At 37.9% G+C, this 20,415-nt stretch overlaps 1 pseudogene; it reads right to left on the reverse strand.

The window, feature by feature from the left end:
- The window catches only part of LOC129437111 (protein NLRC3-like), a 433,660-nt pseudogene that overhangs the window by 400,301 nt on the left and 12,944 nt on the right, over positions 1 to 20,415 (reverse strand).

The following is a 20,415-nucleotide window of genomic DNA, read 5'->3' on the forward strand; positions in this document are numbered from 1 at the left end:
TTGGCCTTCGATCGACAGAGCACGGAAAGAGGGTAAAAAGGCCTTCTTTGTGGGAGTCAAGGCAATCGTGGATGGTAAAGAAATTAAAATGTAAACCTGCACTACTCTCTTTACTTTGTGATCTGAATCTTAAATGACTATGAAACGGAAAATGGGTTGGCTTTAGGCTTTTATTCTTTAAAGACTAAAACTAACTATGCGTTTATTTATCTTGCTTCTATTCATTAGTAATGTGAAATTACAATTTCACAAGGTTTCTTTCTCTTCATTTTATTCAAATTGAAGCAAGCAGGATTTCAAAAATGACTACGAATGTGACTGTTTTTCGAAAAGATGAGAGTAAGATTATACCCTTTATTATACACTCTCAACACTTTCGACCTTAATTTGGTTATTGTTCACCTAATTGTTCTATTAAGGTGTTCTTTCATTCTTGTTCGAGTTCATGTCAATAACAATATTTTCAGTTAATGCCAGGGGAATACGAGATATGTTAAAAAGAAAAGCTCTGTTCTTGTTTTGTAAGGGTAAAGAAGCAGATTTTTGTTTCATTCAAGAAACTCATGCCTGCAAAGATGACGTTCTTTTTTGGAAGAATCAATGGGGTTCTGACATTTGGTTTTCTTTTGGTGCCACAAATAGAACAGCAGGTGTCGCTATTTTAAAAGACAAATTTTCAGGGAAGGTTCTAAGTCACAAAACAGATGATCAAGGTCATTGGGTTGCTTTACTTATTGATATTAACCAAGTTAAAGTTATTATTATAAATATATATGCCACCAATAATAAAAAAATAAACGAGTTGATTTTTCAGGATATTGAAGGCCATATTAATCATTTACATTCGAAGTTCCCCTCTGCTGAGATCATTTGGGGTGGTGACTTTAACACAGTGTTTGATGGACAACTAGATCGATGGCCACCCAGAGTTGACAATATGGCAAATGAATTAAGCAATGTTTGTTTACGGCTGAACATGATCGACATATGGAGATATAAAAATCCACAATCACTTATGTATACATGGAGTAATAGGGACAGATCTCAACAGTCACGTATTGATTTTTGGCTAATTTCAGAACATATAAAAGAGAGAGTTGAATTTGTTACTATTGAACCATCAGTTTTAACAGATCACAAAGGCTTATCAATTAAAATAAATGTGTTAGTATGTCAGTCAAGCAGAATTAAGCGAGGATATTGGAAGTTAAATAATAGTTTACTGGATTACAATGATTTTTGTGACCAAATTAAGAAGTTAATAGTTAAATATTGGCAACAGGCTTCTTTGATTCAAACTTATGGGGAATTATGGGAACAAACTAAATTTGAAATAAGGAGATTTGCAATATCATATGGAAAATCAATTAAGAAAAAGAAAAAAGAAAATGAAAATAAAATAATTAATGAAATAATATCCATCACTTGTAAAAAGAACCAAAATATGACAAGCACTGAATTATTAAAACTTGCTACATTGCAGAATGATCTGGATAAGATTTATGAAGAGAAAGCGAGGGGTGCATTTGTTAGGTCTAGAAGAAAATGGATGGAAGCAGGAGAAAAAAACACAAAATACTTTTTTGGTTTAGAAAAAAAAAATGGAGAAATAACATCTGTAAATAAATTAATAATTAATGGATTTACTAATGATAATCCCAGGGATATTTCTTGTTTTGTTCATCAATTTTATAGTAAATTGTATAGTTCAAATAATCAACTAAATGATGCAGATTTTTTTCTTGATAATGTGTCCAACAGCATTAATAAAATTTCCTCAGATTACAAACTGTTATGTGATAAAGAATTAAATATTGAAGAAATTACCAATTGTATAAATAATCTTAAAGACAACAAGGCTCCTGGAAATGATGGATTGACAGGGGAATTTTTTAAAAAGTTTTGTGATGACCTTGCACCTTTTTTACTTGCTGTTTTTAAAGAAGCAATTGATTTGGGAGAAATGCCTGCATCATTAAAACAAGGGGTAATTACACTTATACCAAAGCCTAACAAAGATAAATTATTCTTAGACAATTGGAGACCTATTAGTTTGTTAAACAATGATACAAAAATTTTTTCTTTAATCTTTGCAAAACGTCTCAAGAAATATTTGAATACAATAATTGACGAAGAGCAGTCGGGTTTTCTGAAAGGACGTTTTATTGGAAATAATATTAGATTAATTTTAGATTTAATTGATTATAGATTCCTTATTCCAGATGACTCCTTTATATTATTCATTGATTTCTATAAAGCGTTCGATACTATTGAACATTCGTTTATGTTCAAAGTTATTGATTTTTTTGGTTTTGGATTTTTTTTTCAAAAAGCAATTCGTACACTTTATAATGGATGTAATAGTTCAGTCCAGCTGTCCCACGGTACTTGTCAGAGATTTGATATAGGCCGTGGGATAAGACAAGGATGTCCTATATCACCTTTTCTCTTTATTTTGGTTACTCAGGTCATGGCTGCACATATCAAAAAGCAAGTTTTCAAGGAATATCAGTGTTTGGGAAAGAGATTAAACTTAGTCAATTAGCAGATGATACCACAATTTTTATCAAAAACAGTGATGATGTGGGTGAAGTTATTAATTGTATTGAAACATTTTCTGGTATCTCTGGATTAGTGATGAATAAGAATAAGTCCATTTTATTTTCTCTTAAAGAATGTGTCTTGAAGGAAATTTGTGGAATACCAATTAAAGATAATCTCAAATACCTTGGGATAATGGTATGTAAAGATTTGAATCAAAGAAGCAAGTTAAACTTTGAGCCTATTATAGAGAAAATTAAGAATCGATTTAATATGTGGCTTATGCGAGATCTGTCCCTAAATGGACGTGTTCTGCTTTCAAAAGCAGAAGGGATTTCAAGGTCTGTTTATATATCAATGTCAGCAGATGTTCCAAACATTGTTGTCAAAGATTTGGATAAGATTCTTTATGATTTTATTTGGAGGAAGAAAATACACTATTTACGGAAAGATATTTTAAATAATAATAGAGCTTTTGGTGGCCTTGAAGTCTTAAGTTTTACAGATCTTAATAACGTGTTTAAGATAAAATGGATAATTGAATTTATTAAAAATAAAGACAGTATTTGGAATATTTTCCCTAATTACATATTTAATTCTTTGGGTGGCATTAATTTTCTTTTAAAATGTAACTTTTCGGTTGACAAAATCCCAGTTAAATTGGCAAACTTTCATAAGCAGGCATTGCTGGCTTGGCAATTAATTTATAAACATAACTTTTCTCCGCATCGATACTTTATATGGAATAACAAAGATATCTTGTACAAAAAAAAATCTATATTTAATCAGACTTGGTACGACAATGGAATTCTTACTGTTAATCAATTGCTTAATGAACAATGTTTACTCTTAACATATTCTGAATTTCTCAACAAATTTATGATTCCTGTGAGACCAAAAGAATATGCTATTATCTTTGATGCAATCTCTGATAAAATTGTACTACTATTACGAAGTCCTGGATTCTATTCTGTAAATGTTGATTTTCAAACCAGTTTTTGTAGTGATACAATGTTTATTGGGGGTATTGATATACTGAAAGATAAATGTAATAATAAATATATAAGAAATATTTTAAAAACAAATTATTTACCATCCTCAACAGTGTTTTGGTCCACAAAATTTAAAGATATTAATTGGAAAAAAGTATGGTCAATAACAAATAAATTTTTTATTAGTAATCAAATTAAAGAAGTTTCTTATAAAATTTTACATAGAATTTACCCTGTCAAAGAGGTGATTGAACGTTTCCATTTGAATATTGAAAACTTGTGTGAATTTTGTGGTGTTGACAAAGAGTCTATCACTCATCTGTTTTTTGATTGTGTATACTCAAAAATGTTTTGGGTAGATGTATCTAACTTCATTTCTAGGATGTGTGAAATATGTATACAAATTGATCTATATGATGTAGTTTTTTTCTTTGTACAGGACATTGTTGATTCCAAAAGTAAGATGTTTTTCCTTATTCAACTTATTATTTTACTTGGAAAATATCATATTCATGTTAAAAGATGGACAAAAGCTAAGCCAAACTTTGAACAATTTTTAAGAGAAATTAAACAATATGAAATTACACTGGACAAAATCAAAAACAAAAAGGCAAGAAAAACCCATGAAATTCTTTGTTATTTTAAATTGTTGTAACTTACCACTGGCATTTTATTTTTATCTTTCTTTTACTTATTATTTATTTTTTAACTACTTTATAATTTATGTTTACTTGATCTTCAATTGTTGCGAGTTGTATATTTTTTGTTATAACTCCTTGTATACTTTTTGAATTTCTGAAATAAAATTTCTAAAAAAAAAAAAAAAAAAAAATCCTTCAAAAACGCGTGCGCGGCAGGCGGCAGAAAACCGCAAGGCGCTCGGCGCGCATAAACAGCGCGCAAACGCGCCCTGCCCATAGAATATCATTCAGAAAAGGCGCCTGCAACTGCCATAAACGCTTTTGGTGTGACTGAGCCCTAAGGGTTGTTTTTCTTTTCTTTTCTTTTCTTTTCTTTTCTTGAATTTCTTATAACAATAAGCATTTGTTGGCAGGTCTAGGCACTATAGCATACACTACATTTTTTTCATTATATTTAATACGCTAGCTATATTCTAACTAGGCCTGAGACTATTTTAATCATATAATGTGATAAATTAAATATTAAATATGTAGATGTTACCTAAAAGTAGGCTAAAGATGAGTAAATGCCCACACTCTCCACAGATACACATGTGAAACAAAAATGAAAGCAGTCATACAGTACATATTATACAGTAATCATTACTCCAAATCTTTTATTCCTTCCGCCATCAGGTTATTGTATTTATACAGTAGCCACTTTAAAAAGGATCCATATCAATAGCTTACCTGGTAAAATACTGCCTTTTTGTTGTTGATTTATATTATACATTGTATTCATTTGGCAGAATAAATCATCTTTAATTGAGAAATGCTCAAACCTGTGTGTTGTCAAATATCACTATGACTTTAAAACTCTAGTTCTTGGGTTAAACTGTATGCAAGTCAAACAAAATTGCACTCTGATTGAACCTATCCACCATAGCATTCTGTGTGTGGACAACTTAATATAGAAATAAGATATAGTATGCTATTACTTTATCATACAGTTACAAAAACATACAGATAGCATTTAAGTCATTGCTTATAGAATAACTAATCAGGAGCAAAGTCTGGCCTAAATTCACCCATGCAGCTTTGATGTGTCTAAAAGCTAACATTACAGTAACTTTTAGAAATGGAAGAGGAGGATATGTCTGTCATGTTTTACTTGTTAACATCTTGGTTTCTTGACTGGTTGTTGACATAATTGTAGCTCAGATGTGAGTGCAAAAATTTTGCAAACACAAGTTACAAATACTCTGTGGGCTGAGCCCCCCCTGTCTTCCAATCCTAGTGACGTCCCTGCACTAAGATAACATAAATGCTTGCCTAATATTAATGAAGAGTAAAAAGTTCTCAAGTAATTCAATAATCAAGTAAACAGTAACTGATAAAATAAGAACAGAGAAACAAATAAAAAACAGAGAAATAAATATAACATTAAGTAGCAGATTGTTTTTTGATTAACATATAAGTTATACTTACAAGCAGGGCTTGACATTAACTTTTTTTGCTCACCAGCCACAGTGGCTAGTTGTTTTCCAAAGTTACTAGCCACTCAGCATTTTCACTGTCCACAACTTTGTAGCTGGTAAAATAAATTGTATATGATTAAACTTGACTTTGGCATGCTAAAATGACTTAGTTTAGCTAAATTAGATGCAGATTGAATTTCAAATACAGTCTGACCACCCAAATTAAGACAACATTTATTAGCTGGTATACACCGGGTATAAGTATAGATCATATATATTTAGCTGCATGCTAGTAAGGCATCAATAGATTAATTTCTAATGAATATATTAAAAGTGGTGCAGGGGTGTAGAAGATGAACTTAAAAGATAAACAGAAAAATCCTCGACAAACACTTTAATTATTTATTAACAACAGCAGTAAATGCACAACTGTCAAGAAGTGTACATGAATTTTACTGTCAACTTGTTTATGCAGATTGCATTTTATAAGCTTGATTGTGGTTTCTGTTAAAAGTGATTTAAGACTTTTAATGACAAATGTCGAGAGGGCATTATTGTTACATTAAAATGATGCGCGAACCTCTCAGCTGGCAGGTTTCCTTTGATTTCGTGTGCATTCAGGTATGTGCTGAGTTTCTCTCCGCTCTTGCCCTGTGCACGCAATTTATATCTCTTCAATCACTTCCATGCAATTATTTTATCCAGGGGCGTTGCTAGACATAAAGCTCTACTGGGGCACAGGCCCCCCCATTTTTTTCTGATTTTTTTTTAAAGCCTGCTGTGTGCAACACTTATATACAACTTTCTTTGCTTAACCCACTATTCCTACATTGCAAAAAGTACTGGGAAACATAAACATGTATTTAAAAATATTTAAGTATCATCTTCTTATACTTAACATTACATGTTTGGTGGCATAAAATGTTTGGAAATAATGGCAGCAGAGAAAATATTTTCTCTTCAAATTTGCATTTTACATTATACAATGATAATAATGATTAATAACGTTTTACAAGAACATTTTTACAATAACACTATTTTCAAGAAACAAGTCATTTTTAATAATCTCAGTCATAGTACTGCTAACTGTTTATTTATGTAGTGTCCTAGTGAACTTAATATTAATTTCATATCTGAAAATACAGAACAGTAACACATAGGCTACATGTGTTGGTTTTCTCAGCAACAATGCAATTTAATAAACTTGACAGAGGTTTTCCTGAGATTTATTTGATAATGTTTGAGACCTGACTGGGTGAGGATGTAGTTTGTCTTACCTCCCTAACATCTCTCCTTTCTGCTTCCCTTTCCCTGCTTTCCACAAAACATTCATGTCCATCTACAGGTGCCAATAGTGACTAAGTCAAAATAAGATTATCATTATTATATAGAAACTTACTTTAGTTTCGTCATGTTTTTTTAAGCTAACTCAATCGTGTGGCGCCACCTGGACTTTGTATGCGGCTGTGCGCGGATGAACACAAAGACACACTTGGACATGGATTTGTGCGTGTATGCGTCAGTACGACTGCTGTGGCGCTTTTACAAGCGTGACCAGTGATGCCACAGTTACTTTGAAAAAGTAATCTGATTACTGATTACTGATTACTCCTTTAAAAAGTAACTAAGTTACTTTACAGATTACTTGATTTTAAAAGTAACTAAGTTAGATTACAAGTTACTTTGTTAGTTACATTCCAGTAGCTGCCAACACCCCCACTGCCTCAACATTAAAAATGACAACCGGTTTTGCCAACACTCACTTTATTGGAAGTGCATTTTTAACAGTAACGTCAACAATGTATCTCCTGACATTTTAAGTTGAACTGTTGTGTTTTAAAAAACTAATAATATATATATATATATATATATATATATATATATATATATATATATATATATATATATATATATATATATATATATATATATATATATATATATATATATATATATATATATATATATGAGTCTTTCTTGACTTCCCTAAACATAAATAGGGGTGAGCAGGGGCCATTTTCAGAAAAACTTAATTTTAAAGTTAATGTTTTAGACAGAGATATATTTTTGCTGTGGTCAATAACTCACAAGTGTGGTCTATCAAAACCAGCTGGAATTTTGAACAAATGTAAAACGACTTCTGTATAATTTCACTTTAAACAAGAGTAGTGAATTGTTACTTTTGACCTTGACAGCAGGGACGAAAGTAACACACAGGTGGGTCAAAAGTAACACAACAAAACATGATAGATTTTTGTGTTACACTTGTTTTTATTAAATATATATTACTATGACCTCTTTAATATGTAACTGCAAACTTATTTTGTCATTTATCTTTGTAAAAAATAATTAAATTACATTTTTATTTTAAATTTCAGTTTTATCAAATGTTTCAAAAGCAACCAACAGTACAAACTTAAATTGCTGAGACAAAAAAAATTCAATAGTTTGAACACTATGAAAATAAAATTAAATAAAATTAGAATAATATCAATTTTTTACCATATTATACACAGTATTAGCAGCGGGACAAAACTAACAAGTGTTACTTTTGACCCGACAGGATCTACTTACTCTATAATCTCGACTTACTTTTATTTTGAAAAACTGAGAAGTCTTCAGGATGTTATATACCTTGTAGATTTATCAGTATTGTAACACATGAAATGAGAAAACAACGCGTTGTAAGAAAAAAAGACCGCTTTTGGAATGTACTTATCATGGTTGAAAACACAGTTCTGGATCTACACGTGGAAATCGGTGAGTAAATAACGCGATATTTGTCAACTCTTTCAGAGGTTATGTGCTAATATGCTGTCATAGTGAGATTTAGATGTTATCAGGGCTCGGAGAAAATCGCTTTGTTACTTTCGTTCTTCAACTCTCCCACACTTACTGGTTTTGCACTTAAGTCCAGCTTTTGTTGTTTGGGTAGTGGATGAACTCCTGCTCACTGCTTTGCATCACCGGGTGGGACTTGCTCTTAGTTTGACTGTCTGCGCCGTGCCGCGACTCCAAATGTTTTTTTTTTTTTAAATTGACGTAGTGTTTTTGTAGCTGCATCTCTCTTCTCTCTCCATTGTACGTTGTTTACGTTTGTGTCACTTACACGTGACCTGAATTGTCCTCGTGCTGAAAACGTGACTTGTCGCACACCTGACTTCACTTCCCGAGACGCAAGAAGAAATATACAAGAAAATATATATTTTACTAAGGAAAATTTCAAAAATAGTAACGCACAGTGACTTGGATAAGTAACTTTAATCTGATTACTGGTTTGGAAATATTAACGCGTTAGATTACTCGTTACTAAAAAAAGTGGTAAAATTAGAGTAACGCGTTACTAAGTAACGCGTTACCGGCATCACTGAGCGTGACTAACATAACTTCATAAAAAAACTACATTGCATTGTAACAAACATAACTACAATGCATATAGATCTGTTGAGATTTACACTGGGGCACAAAAGATTTACACTGGGGCACTAGCGACGCCCCTGGTTTTATCTTTCCCAAAGTGTGCATGTATGTGCTCAGACTGCGTCCTCTTGTGCATTTGCAAATCCATCAGCTCTCACGCGTTCTCTGGAAGGTGCCGTTTTGGTCCGCAAACGGTCTCTGTGCGTTGCGCTGGGTGCAGAGTGCTCATGGGAGTTGTAGTTTCCCAGTGTCGCATTGTTTATTATTTCGCATAACTTAAAAAAAACCTACAATAAAAAATTATATTCAGCCTGCCATAGTGGCTAGTGGTATTGGCTGTCTTACCCGCCACAGCCGAAATCTACCCGCATTAGGCTGGTTGACGGTCCAGATAGCAAAATCTGCCTGGGCCACATATTTGCTTGAGTTCTGGCCCAGTTCTGGCTGGGTCCCCTGCCCAAAACTGGTCCACACACTAAAAATTTGATCAAACTATTAAATCTGGGCCAGTTGTGGCCCACACCCAGTAAAATAGATCTTAAAACTGACTTGGCCCAGGTCTGGCTAGCACACTGTAAATTGACTTAAATTGCTTATTTGGCCCAGGTCTGGCTAGCACACTGTAAAGTGACCTAAATTGTTTATTTGGCCCAGGTCTGGCGCAGACCCTCTGTTTTATGTGGCCCACAACATCTGCATGGTCCCTGGGCCAGATGTAGCCCAGAAACCGGTAAATATTGTATATTTTTATTTTACAAGAAAAATACACCCATATAAGAAGATTAAGAGCTTTTATTAAAAAAATACACACATCACATTAATGTGAATTAACAGTTGACAAATACATAAATATGAACATGTTTTAACATGTACCAACAATGAACCAAATACATTTTAAATTTGAACATATTCATTCTTAACAAATTCAGTACACTTTACAAATACAAACATACATATATCTCTTACACAACACATTTTACAACCACATAACCCACTTTATAAACAATTTTAAAGGGATAGTTCACCCTTAAAATGATAATTTTCTCATAAATCACTTACCCCTGTGTCGTTCCAAATCACCAAGTGCTCCGACTGTCTTCAGAATACATCTCTAGAATTTTCTATGAAAACCGGAAAGGCCCCCGTCTGTCCCACCGACTTAAGCTAGTCTCACAATCAGCTTCCCAGAAAAGAATGAAAGACGTCGCCAAAAAGGTCCATGTTCCATTAGTAGTTTAATAATAATATTATAAAGTGACAAGAACACTTTGTGCACAAAGAAAATAAAATGAATGATTTCAACAATTTGTTCTCCTCCTTGTCCGTTCAAAGCGTATCCAAGACCAGACCACGGCGCATGCTGCTGACATCACCTGCAGCTCACGTCACTTGCTGACGCAGTTACCAATGTTTATTTGTTTTTCTACGCTCTTTTTTTAAGGCATAATGCAAACATTGTTACAATACTTAAACAGCCCATATAAATGTACAAATTACTTGCCTGTCTATTCTGTCTGTACGCTGGCAACTACGTCAGCAGGTGACGTCAGCAGCATGCGCCGCACTCTAGTCGTCAACACGCCCCGAACGACCAAGGAGAAGAACAAACTGTTGAAAAAAAATGTAATTGAAATACTGATGGAACACTGAAGTTTTTGGCGACGTCTTTCCCTCCCTCTGGGAACTGAATTGTGAAACCAACAGAAGTCAATAGGACAGACAGAAGCCTCCCAGTTTTCACAAAAAATATCCAAAAAAGGCGTTCTAAAGACAATCAAAGGACTTGTTGGTCTAGAACGACAGAGGGGAAGTGATTTATGATAAAATTGCAATTTTGGACTGAACTATCCCTTTAAGCAATTACAGCGAGACAACATGTAAATCAAATTAATTAACATTTGAAGAAAAATTCTCTCTTTCACACTCGCTCGCTCGCACGCACGCACACACTTTGGCATATGTGGTTTACGGGACAATTCCATAGACACGATGCATTTTACACTGTACAAACTGTATATTTTATTTATGTCTATGTATATTCTATTACCCCAGTCCCTAAGCCCAACCATAACAAAAACCTGTTGAAAGTCTTTAATCTATGAAAAAGTACCTTAGTATTGTGTCCCTGTAAATCATGTTTATAGCATATTGAACATGTCATTATACACTATTCCCCATAAACCACATATACCAACTCACACGCACACACACACGCCAAGTAATTAAAACAAGTTAAACACATTTAACCAAAACACCACCACTCTTTTTACAGAACAAAACATTCTCCTATGCAGGCACAAATACAGGCGCTAACATAGACTAACTGCTTTCCTTTTGCTAAAGTCTTCACTTGCACCCATCCCCTCCCCTCCACAACTGTAAGGGACCTTCTCCGAACTGCATCTTTAAAATAAGTAATCCATATTGTCATTGTGAAATCTTTAACATTTAATGAGCATATTAAAAACAAATGTCTAATTTTTATTAACAAATAATTAACAGATATATTTACCAATCACTACCTCTCTGAGTTGAAGGGTGGCAAATAAAATCTTTTCCATCCAGTTGAGGTTTTAAGCCAGGGAGTTGTCAGTTGCCCTCTTCAATATATGCCATGTGCAGTCTCGTACATCTGTCCTGCCAATAAGCCCCAACCAGTTAACCTGAAACAGATTTATAGTCTTAATAGTTGGTCATAGTTTCATACAGGACACAGGTCATACACTAGTTGATTGCTTATATCAAAGAGGTGATGCATGCGTTTTCTGTGTTAATTTAAAGGTATAGCAGAGGATTTTCTCGAATTTTAGAAAAGAACCGCTTTCTCGACTTTTTTTAAAAATGCAGTTGCGCAACAGTGCTGATTGAGAAGACCAATAGTCTTGAAGATCCACCAGGAAAAAGAAAATCCTCTGCAATACCTTTAAGTAAAAGTTGTGTGCAATCCATAGAAGTAAACTGTTGTGTGTTTGTTGTAGTCCAAGAATAGAGATTTAAGTTGGTGACGATAACTGGCTTCATTGTTTACTGTGGGATTTGTATATCTGCACATCGTTCACATGTCTATAACACTTACACATCAAAGGGTGTGTAAATTTGTGAATCTGAAAATATGTGGCCTGCTGAAAGAAACAGAATACCAGCAGGGTGCTATTTAACTTCTTAACTACTTTAGCTCAAATAAGGTTGTGTGTACTGCTCCTTTTTATGAAGACACGAACGTGTGTCTGAATTCTCTGCTTGATTATTAAAAACCTGTTAACCTGCACGAGGATGACGACTGGATATTTACATCTTTCTAAATGGATTCAGCTTACTAACAATATTTAAACTAACCGTGATAGCTGGCTAAATGTGCAGGAAAATTCACGCTTTTGAATATGTAGCAAACAATGTATTTTCATTGTTCTCATGCATGTTTAAGATATAAAAACTAAATCAGTGACTTACCAGTTATTGATGATGGTGTCTGTGTCGAACGCTTTCCGCTCTGCTTGATTCAAATCATAACAGCAGTCGTGATGTTGCCGTTCAACAGCTAGAGGGCTGATTGCCACATCACGGAATCGGGCCGTGTACTGTATACTGTCCGTCTGAAGCAGAAACATTTTTAAATTGCCGCCAAACAGCGTTACAACCGACATGTGTCAGTTCCACTGGCATCGGGCCACATACTGAATTTCTTACATCATGCACATCTTGGCAGTATCATATCAAACCGTAATCAGTCCAGGCACAATGCAATGTAGTCAGTCCGACTACACAATGCCAGATTCGACCTGATTACACTACACTCTCAGAAATAAAGGTACAAAAGTTGTCACTGGGACAGTACCCTTTCAAAAAGGTACACCTTTGTACCCAAAGAGTGCATATTAGTACTATGAACTGCCAAAATGTACCTTTAAAGGTACATATTTGTACCTAAATGGTACATATTAGGACCTTTTTTAAAGGGTACTGCCCCAGTGAAAGCTTCGTACCTTTATTTTTGACAGTGTAAGACACTACTTTAGTAGACCCGGACTTCAGCTGAGTATGCTTACACTCGGGCCAACAGCTATAAAAAGTGTTTACTACTGGTATACTATTTCCTCATCTGGGCCAGTTCTGGCGCATACACTAAAAATCTGGGTAACACTTTATTTTACGACCCGCAAAGTACCGCGTAATTAAACCGAATTTACAGTGTACCTATTTGTAACAACAGAGTACCTCTGCAGTACGTACACTCTAAAAACAAATGGTGCTATATAGCACCAAAAGTGGTTCTTTGCTCGTAATCATAGAAGAACCGTTTTTAGTGCCATATAGCACCGGTGAAGCACCTGTGTAGAACCAAATAGTGCTATGTAGAACCAAATGTGGTGCTATAGTGGTGCTATATGGCCCCTATATGGTTCTACACAGGTGCTTCACCGGTGCTATATGGCACTAAAAACGGTTCTTCTATGGTTACGATTCAAATCAACAGTTTTGGTGCTATATAGCACCGTTTGTTTTTTTAGAGTGTACTTGTAGTTATAAGGGAACAACACTTCAAGTTCGGGGTAATAAGGGGGCAAGAATATATGGAAAATTATTCTCCAAGTATTTCACAACCACAGGGCACCCACTGCAATACCACGCGGCATGCATGACTTACGTCCATGGGTAATATGGTCTATGTGTAATATGTTTTTTTTTTCATATTTGCTACTAACCTGATGAAGTGTTTTGTATAGCCTACAGTTGATGTCCACAAGCCACGTCGGAAAATAAAATATAACACACAATAAAAATAATAGCAACTTGTACCTCTTTGATCTGTATATGTATCCAGGAGTTACCAGGTAACTATATATTTGCGGGCTGTAAATTAAAGTGGGACTTATTCCCTGATTGTTCTGTGTATGTACCAACCAGGTAACTCTCACATTTGCGGGCTGTAAACTAAAGTGGTGCTTTGTTCACCTCTTGTTATAAATGTTATAGGGTAAATACCATAAACATACAGAATATTGTTATTTTTATTTTAAAACAACTTATTTCAAAACATCTTTAAAACACTATAATTAAGCCAATACTTAATGTTTATTATCACATAACTTTTATTTAAAATAAAAAGTCATGACAAATTTTCATTGTTTTTGCGGCTTGGCTTCCTCTGTTGGTGTTCTTGTCCACTCGGATGATGAGTTGATGTCGTCTCACAAATGCTGTTCTGCATTACATATAAAAAACATAAATGAAAGCCTTCAGTAAATGTTTCTTCACTGTGCCTTGACAGAAACAGAGTTTTCTGAGCCAGTTACGTTAATAACTTTAACCTAACTTATGTGCTAGCTAGCTGGCAACTTTCTTGAAAAAAACATTGTTTGAAATGCGTGAGTCATGTATTAAAGGTAGGGTAACAGATTTGATCCTAAAACATTTTTTGTTATGCTGGTTAAAAGTCTCCTTACATCCTGATAGCAATCACTGTGTTAAGTTGTTTAAATGTATTTGTAGAAATTTATGTCATCTGTGAAAGGCGTAGGACCAAAAAATGTTTAACAAATCATAGATTTCGGTCCGAACGGACGTTTCCATTTTTGTCCCTCATACGTAAGCATAATTTGAATGCCCACCGCGCAGCGAGTCCACGCAGACACCATACGTCATCGGCGCGTTCACGTGCGCTCACCTCCTGCCTGTAAACGGTGAGAACAGCAAACTTTTCTGCTAAATTGACAACCTACACAGGAGGCACAAAACTAAAGGCATCTTTTATAACAACAACAGCAAAAACTGTCTGGATCAGCAAGAGCAAAAACCCAAATGAACATCGGTAACTTTACTGCTTTACCACGAGATGCAAACAGCTGCAGGACGCAAAGGGTCTGAAAGGGTCGTTGCACTGTTTATTTTGGTAAGGTAGGTACGCGATATGTTTGTATTGAGATGGATTCAGATATTCTACTTTGATGAAACATTGTGTTGCTTATGAAATTTGTGTTCGTTTACGGATTAGCGTAACGATATAGTTACTATGTCTACACAACCGAACGTGTGCTTAAACTAATTCTGATGTAAACCAGTTGTTTGGTTATTTTGGCAGTGTTATTCGACTTTGTACTGCAAAGTTGTCTCACTGCTGAATGAGACATGAGATGTGACCATCTGATCTGTGCGTGTTCATGTGTTTTGGAAGAGGCGTGACTTTGGATGGCGGTTTGACTTGAGGGTGGGATCGGGATTTCATTGCTAGGCGGCTACCGTTAGCATTTTTCAAAATGTGTTACCCTACCTTTAACAAAACCAGTCACCTTATCCAGCATGCGGATCCTGCTAACATCACTCGCAGCCGTACTCCACAGTGTAGAACGTTTTTAAAACCTCTTAAAGAAATTTCACCTCAGGATCGCGTTCCATCAAACCTCCTGCAGACGGCCGCGCGTTCTACACCTGCGCAGTAGCCTACGCATGTAGTCGTCTTTTGCTTTGGGAGCTGATATCTGCTGTTGTTTCATTATGGTTTGCCATTGCATAAATTATATTTGGCTAAAATACTTGTGTTTACAGTAAAGCACCACTTCAAATATGTCCGCAAATGTAGGAGTATCCTGGTAAATAGGGAATAAGTTGCTATTTTTATTGTACTTACCTTAAAAAAAAGATAACCACATTAAATCAGCTGGACTTTTGTTATTAAAAGCAAGTAATATAGGCTACTAAAATAAAAGTGCTGTGCTGTTATATTTATTTGCCGATGTGGCTCGTAGACATTGACTGTATACAACATTCAGTAGTCAATATGAAAAATTCACAATAAAAAAAATAAAACATAATTTCCCCATAGACTTGAAGTCACACATAGGCTACCACGTAATATTACAATAGGTACCCTGTTGTTAAAAAATACTTAGAGTATAAATAATTTATAATTCTTCATATTCTTACCTAGCCTGACGTTGTCATACTCAATTCTAGTCAGAATTTGAGTCTGATACCGCTCCATTGAGCTATAATTATGAGGCGTGTCTCAACCGAAAAATGCCTCTGCACTCAATTGGATAGACCTACGACCAATCAGAGCAACGGAGTGTGTGACGTATGTTGTAATGACGTCTTTGCAGCCTGACTGAACTGATAGTTATTTCGCTACAATGACACTAACATTGTGATTATACTAAGTCTGAGTTAGCGAATGTACATCAACACCTACTATGTTTACAACATTTCGTTTATATCACAACATGAAGTATTTACTAAGTCATAGAGTAAGACTATCTCTTACCATTTGTACGTTAGGTGAACTTCATCCACGACGATACCCATTACGTTGGCTTGAAAATATTGGAGCCTAGCATGTCCCTCCACTTATTCAGCAACCATGATTCCGGGCTTCCGAAAAGAAGCTGGCAACGACCGCTAATTATATCCATCTCGTCGTGCATGCCGAGTTGCATCGGCGTGATAACGTTACCCATTTCAGTTGCGACCAACTTTTGCCGAATCCCGTGGGAAGGACAGCAAAAACATCAACAAATGCCCTGCTCGCGTTTCTCTGTTCCTCTTTTAAAACCAATGCTCTGTCGATATCTTTTAGAACAGACTCCATGTCAGAATCCACACATCTGAACTCTACAGCACAGCCATTTAACACACGCGCTCTTTGGTGACGTGGTTCATTACGTTACTGTTGATTATCTGTCCATCATCGTATAAAGCCCGCCCTGACAATTTGATTGGTTCGCCCAGCTCTAGTCCTAGCATAGCAGCTCCTCAACGGAAAAACGCCAGACCGATCTTCCCGTTTTCAAACTCTTGTGGGCGGGGCTAAGATCGTCTGGCACCCAGGCTAATTCTTACCCCCTTCTTACCCCAAACTTAAAATATTGTTCCCTTATAACTACAAGTACGTACTGTAGAGGTACTCTGTTGTTACAAATAGGTACGCTGTAAATTCGGTTTAATTACGTGGTACTTTGCGGGTCGTAAAATAAAGTGTTACCAAAATCTGTCAGTCTTTTAGCCAACACTGGCAGAAGAAAGCCAGAATTGGCCCAGAACTGACTGCTATCTGGGGGGTGTTAATGTCAAGCCCTGCTTACAAGCCTATAGTAATGGATTCAGACGCCCTAAAACCACTTTTTTCCTAAACTTTTCACTTTACACAAAACCTTTTAATATACATTTATATACGCCAATGGACATTTTGACTTAATTATGAGCGTATGTGACCGTCAAAGCCTGAAAGATCATAGTTCTGCATGTGCACGTTTGTTCCTGCTGAGATGTTATGGACAGCAGACTTCCTTTTGTGTCCCAGCAACTTATTTTCAGGAGCAGATTAACCATATGACATACCCGGTCAAATCAGAATGCCCTGCTGCAGATGCTGTGTGTCACAACTGTGGCAAAATGGGACATTTTAGCAAAGTGTGCAGAAACGCTGCAAAATCTCGGAATGCTGTCACTACTGAAGATGAAGAGAGTTTATTTTGGGAGCTATGGACGCTGGAAAAGACCCGTGGACAGTGCAGCTACAAGTAAGGCAAAAAAAGTGTGCTTTAAAATTGACACTGGTGCGGATGTCACCGCCCTGCCAGCCGAGGTGTACCATGACATTACAGGGGGACCTGATGTGAAGCGCCTGGCAGTGTCGACACGCCCATTATATGGCCCAGGGGGCAATGTGCTCTCGGTCCTAGGTGTAGCCAGAGAAACGCTGCGCAGAGGCGAAAAGACAGTCACAGAGGACATTTATGTTGTAAAAAACCTACACACTGCACTGCTGGGAAGGCCGGCTATAGAACAGCTCCAGCTTGTGCGCAGAGTTGACAGCATCACTATGGAATCAGTAAAACAACAGTATCCAGAGTTGTGTAGTGGCCTTGGTCTTGTTCGGAGGCCATACTCAATCAAATTAAAGCCAGAGGCTGTGCCCTTCTCCCTCCATGCACCACGCAGAGTCCCTCTGCCGCTTATGGGTAAAGTGAAAGAGGAGATCGACTGTATGGAAAGGATGGGCGTAATCACAAAGATTGAGGAGCCGACTGATTGGTGCGCTGGGATGGTGGTGGTGCCGAAAAAGGGAGGTACTGTTCATATTTGTGTGGATTTCACAAAGATGAATGAATCAGTTCGCAGAGAAAAGTTTATCCTGCCTTCTGTTGAGCACACTCTGGGCATGCTAGCTGGCGCAACAGTATTCAGCAAATTAGATGCCAATATGGGATTTTGGCAAGTACCACTTTGCCAAATACACCACCTTCATCACGCCTTTTGGGCGCTATTATTTCAACCGGCTACCCTTTGGCATAGCTTCAGCCCCCGAACACTTTCAAAGGATGATGATGATGACAGAAGTGACAGGTGGCCTGGAGGGGGCACTGTGTCACATGGATGACATCTTGGTCTGGGGACAGACGCAGGACGAGCATGATAGACGGCTACATAAGGTGTTAGAGAAGGCACAAAAGGCAGGCATTACGCTAAACATGGACAAATGTGAGCTCACACGCCATACAGTCAAATTCCTGGGTCATGTGATTTCAGCACACGGAGTGAAGCCAGATCCGGAAAAGACAAGAGCAGTGCAAGAGATGGACCCACCTAAAAATGTTAGCGAACTCAGAAGTTTTCTGGGCATGGTCAACCAGCTCGGCCGCTTCTTGCCTTACTTGGCCGAAAAAGACAAGGTGCTAAGAGACCTGCTGTCCAAAAAGAACCACTGGTACTGGGGGGCAGAACAGCAGGCCGCATTTGACCATTTAAAAACAGAGCTGTCATCATAAGTTACAGCTGTCTGTCATTATTACTCGCCCTTTATAGTTTGCCCTCATGTGCCTGTCCATTGTCTGATCTCGTCTGCATGTACCGTTGTCATCGTGTTTTGCTGTCTATCGTCATTAAAGTCCTGTAAGTTTCTGTAATTCCTGCCTTTGTCATCTTTGAGTTAAGAGAACTGTGACAGAAGATCAGACCAAAAGTTTGTGGCGTGTTAGTGTTCCCCTCCGTGTTTCAAGTTAGAGTTTTTTGTTTTCCGAAAAATCAGTTTCGTTTTTAGCTTTATTTATGGATTTTTCGTTTAAACAATCACTCGGTTTGGAGCAGGGAGACCGTCCGATCACTTCGGACGGTCCAACGGACCATCGCCACCCCCAGAGACCAGACGGATCTTACCCTACCCGGAACTCCTGCCCACCGCAGGTGGAGAACCTGGCAGTGCGACCTGCGAGCCAGAGCTTCCCTCGGAGCCCAGCGTTGCCGAAACCCCGGATGTTCCCCCTGACCAGGTTGCGTGACCAGAGTTTCCAGGGTGCCGCCGCGGGAGCTGCTAATGACGTCAGGGAGGACGTCCATCTCCCCGCCGCTGAGGGTGAGCCAATAACGGTCCCTGGGGTTTATAACATCTGCTCAGATTGTGCTTTGGACATTTCCCACCCCTCATCGTCACCACTGGTTCCGTCCAGCCCGCCCCTCGTAAGTCGCTGTTGGTCAGCGCTGCTGGTCCCGTCCGGTTCCCCTTTTGGATTTCCCGCACCAGCCAATCCAAAGCTACGTCAGCGGACACAGCGTCACACCTCAGCTCCTCAGCGCGTCACTGGCGCTGGTTCGTCGAAGCCGAGGTGTGCCTCTCTACCCACTGTCTCGGGGTTTCTCCAGTTCTCCTCCCCTGCTCCCTGAGACCTAGAGGTCGCCTCGGCTCGTCTGACCAGCGGCCTCGCTTCGGGTCTCTCCTCCCTCCTCTCCGTCAGCTCCCGTCCCCACTATGACGTCACCAGGCTTCGGTCACCCCTCTGGTTCCGCCCCTGGTCAGTCATCGTCCTGCCCTCACCTCCGGGTTTTCCTCGTTCCCCTGTGTGTCTCTCACTCCACCCTTCCGGCTCGTTGGGCTCCTCCTTCCCGAAGACGTCACCACGGGACTCCCTAGCTCTGGCTCCGCCTCGTGGCTCCGGAATCCTCCTACATCTCGGTCGGGAGACCCACCAGCTCCGCCCCGTCCCTCCGGATCCTCGGCTTCCCCGGGTTCTCCGCTTGCGTGGCCCCGCCCTGGATCCTCCCTCCGTTGTCCACGCTGTCGTCTGTCCCCAGGGTGGGACTAGGACTTCCATCACCCTGGCGCCCTCCGCCAGCGTCTCCACCCTGGGGCTTCGTCTCGTCTGGTCTTTGGGTCCTGCTCTAGACCTTCCTCACCTTTCATCACAGTTTTTTGGACACTTTCTTTTTTGTTTGTTGCTCCCTCCCACTCGCCCCTTTTGTTGTTTATCTACGGCGCGAGGTTGCGCCTACCGGGAGGGGGCGTACTGTCAGGGTTTTAGTTCTGTTTAGTTTGTTTTCATTGTTATTCATCATTGCTCTTTGTGTTTGTTACCTTTTATTAGTCTCACCTGTGTT

This window comes from Misgurnus anguillicaudatus, chromosome 24 (genome assembly GCF_027580225.2).
Source record: "Misgurnus anguillicaudatus chromosome 24, ASM2758022v2, whole genome shotgun sequence".
Taxonomy (NCBI): domain Eukaryota; kingdom Metazoa; phylum Chordata; class Actinopteri; order Cypriniformes; family Cobitidae; genus Misgurnus; species Misgurnus anguillicaudatus.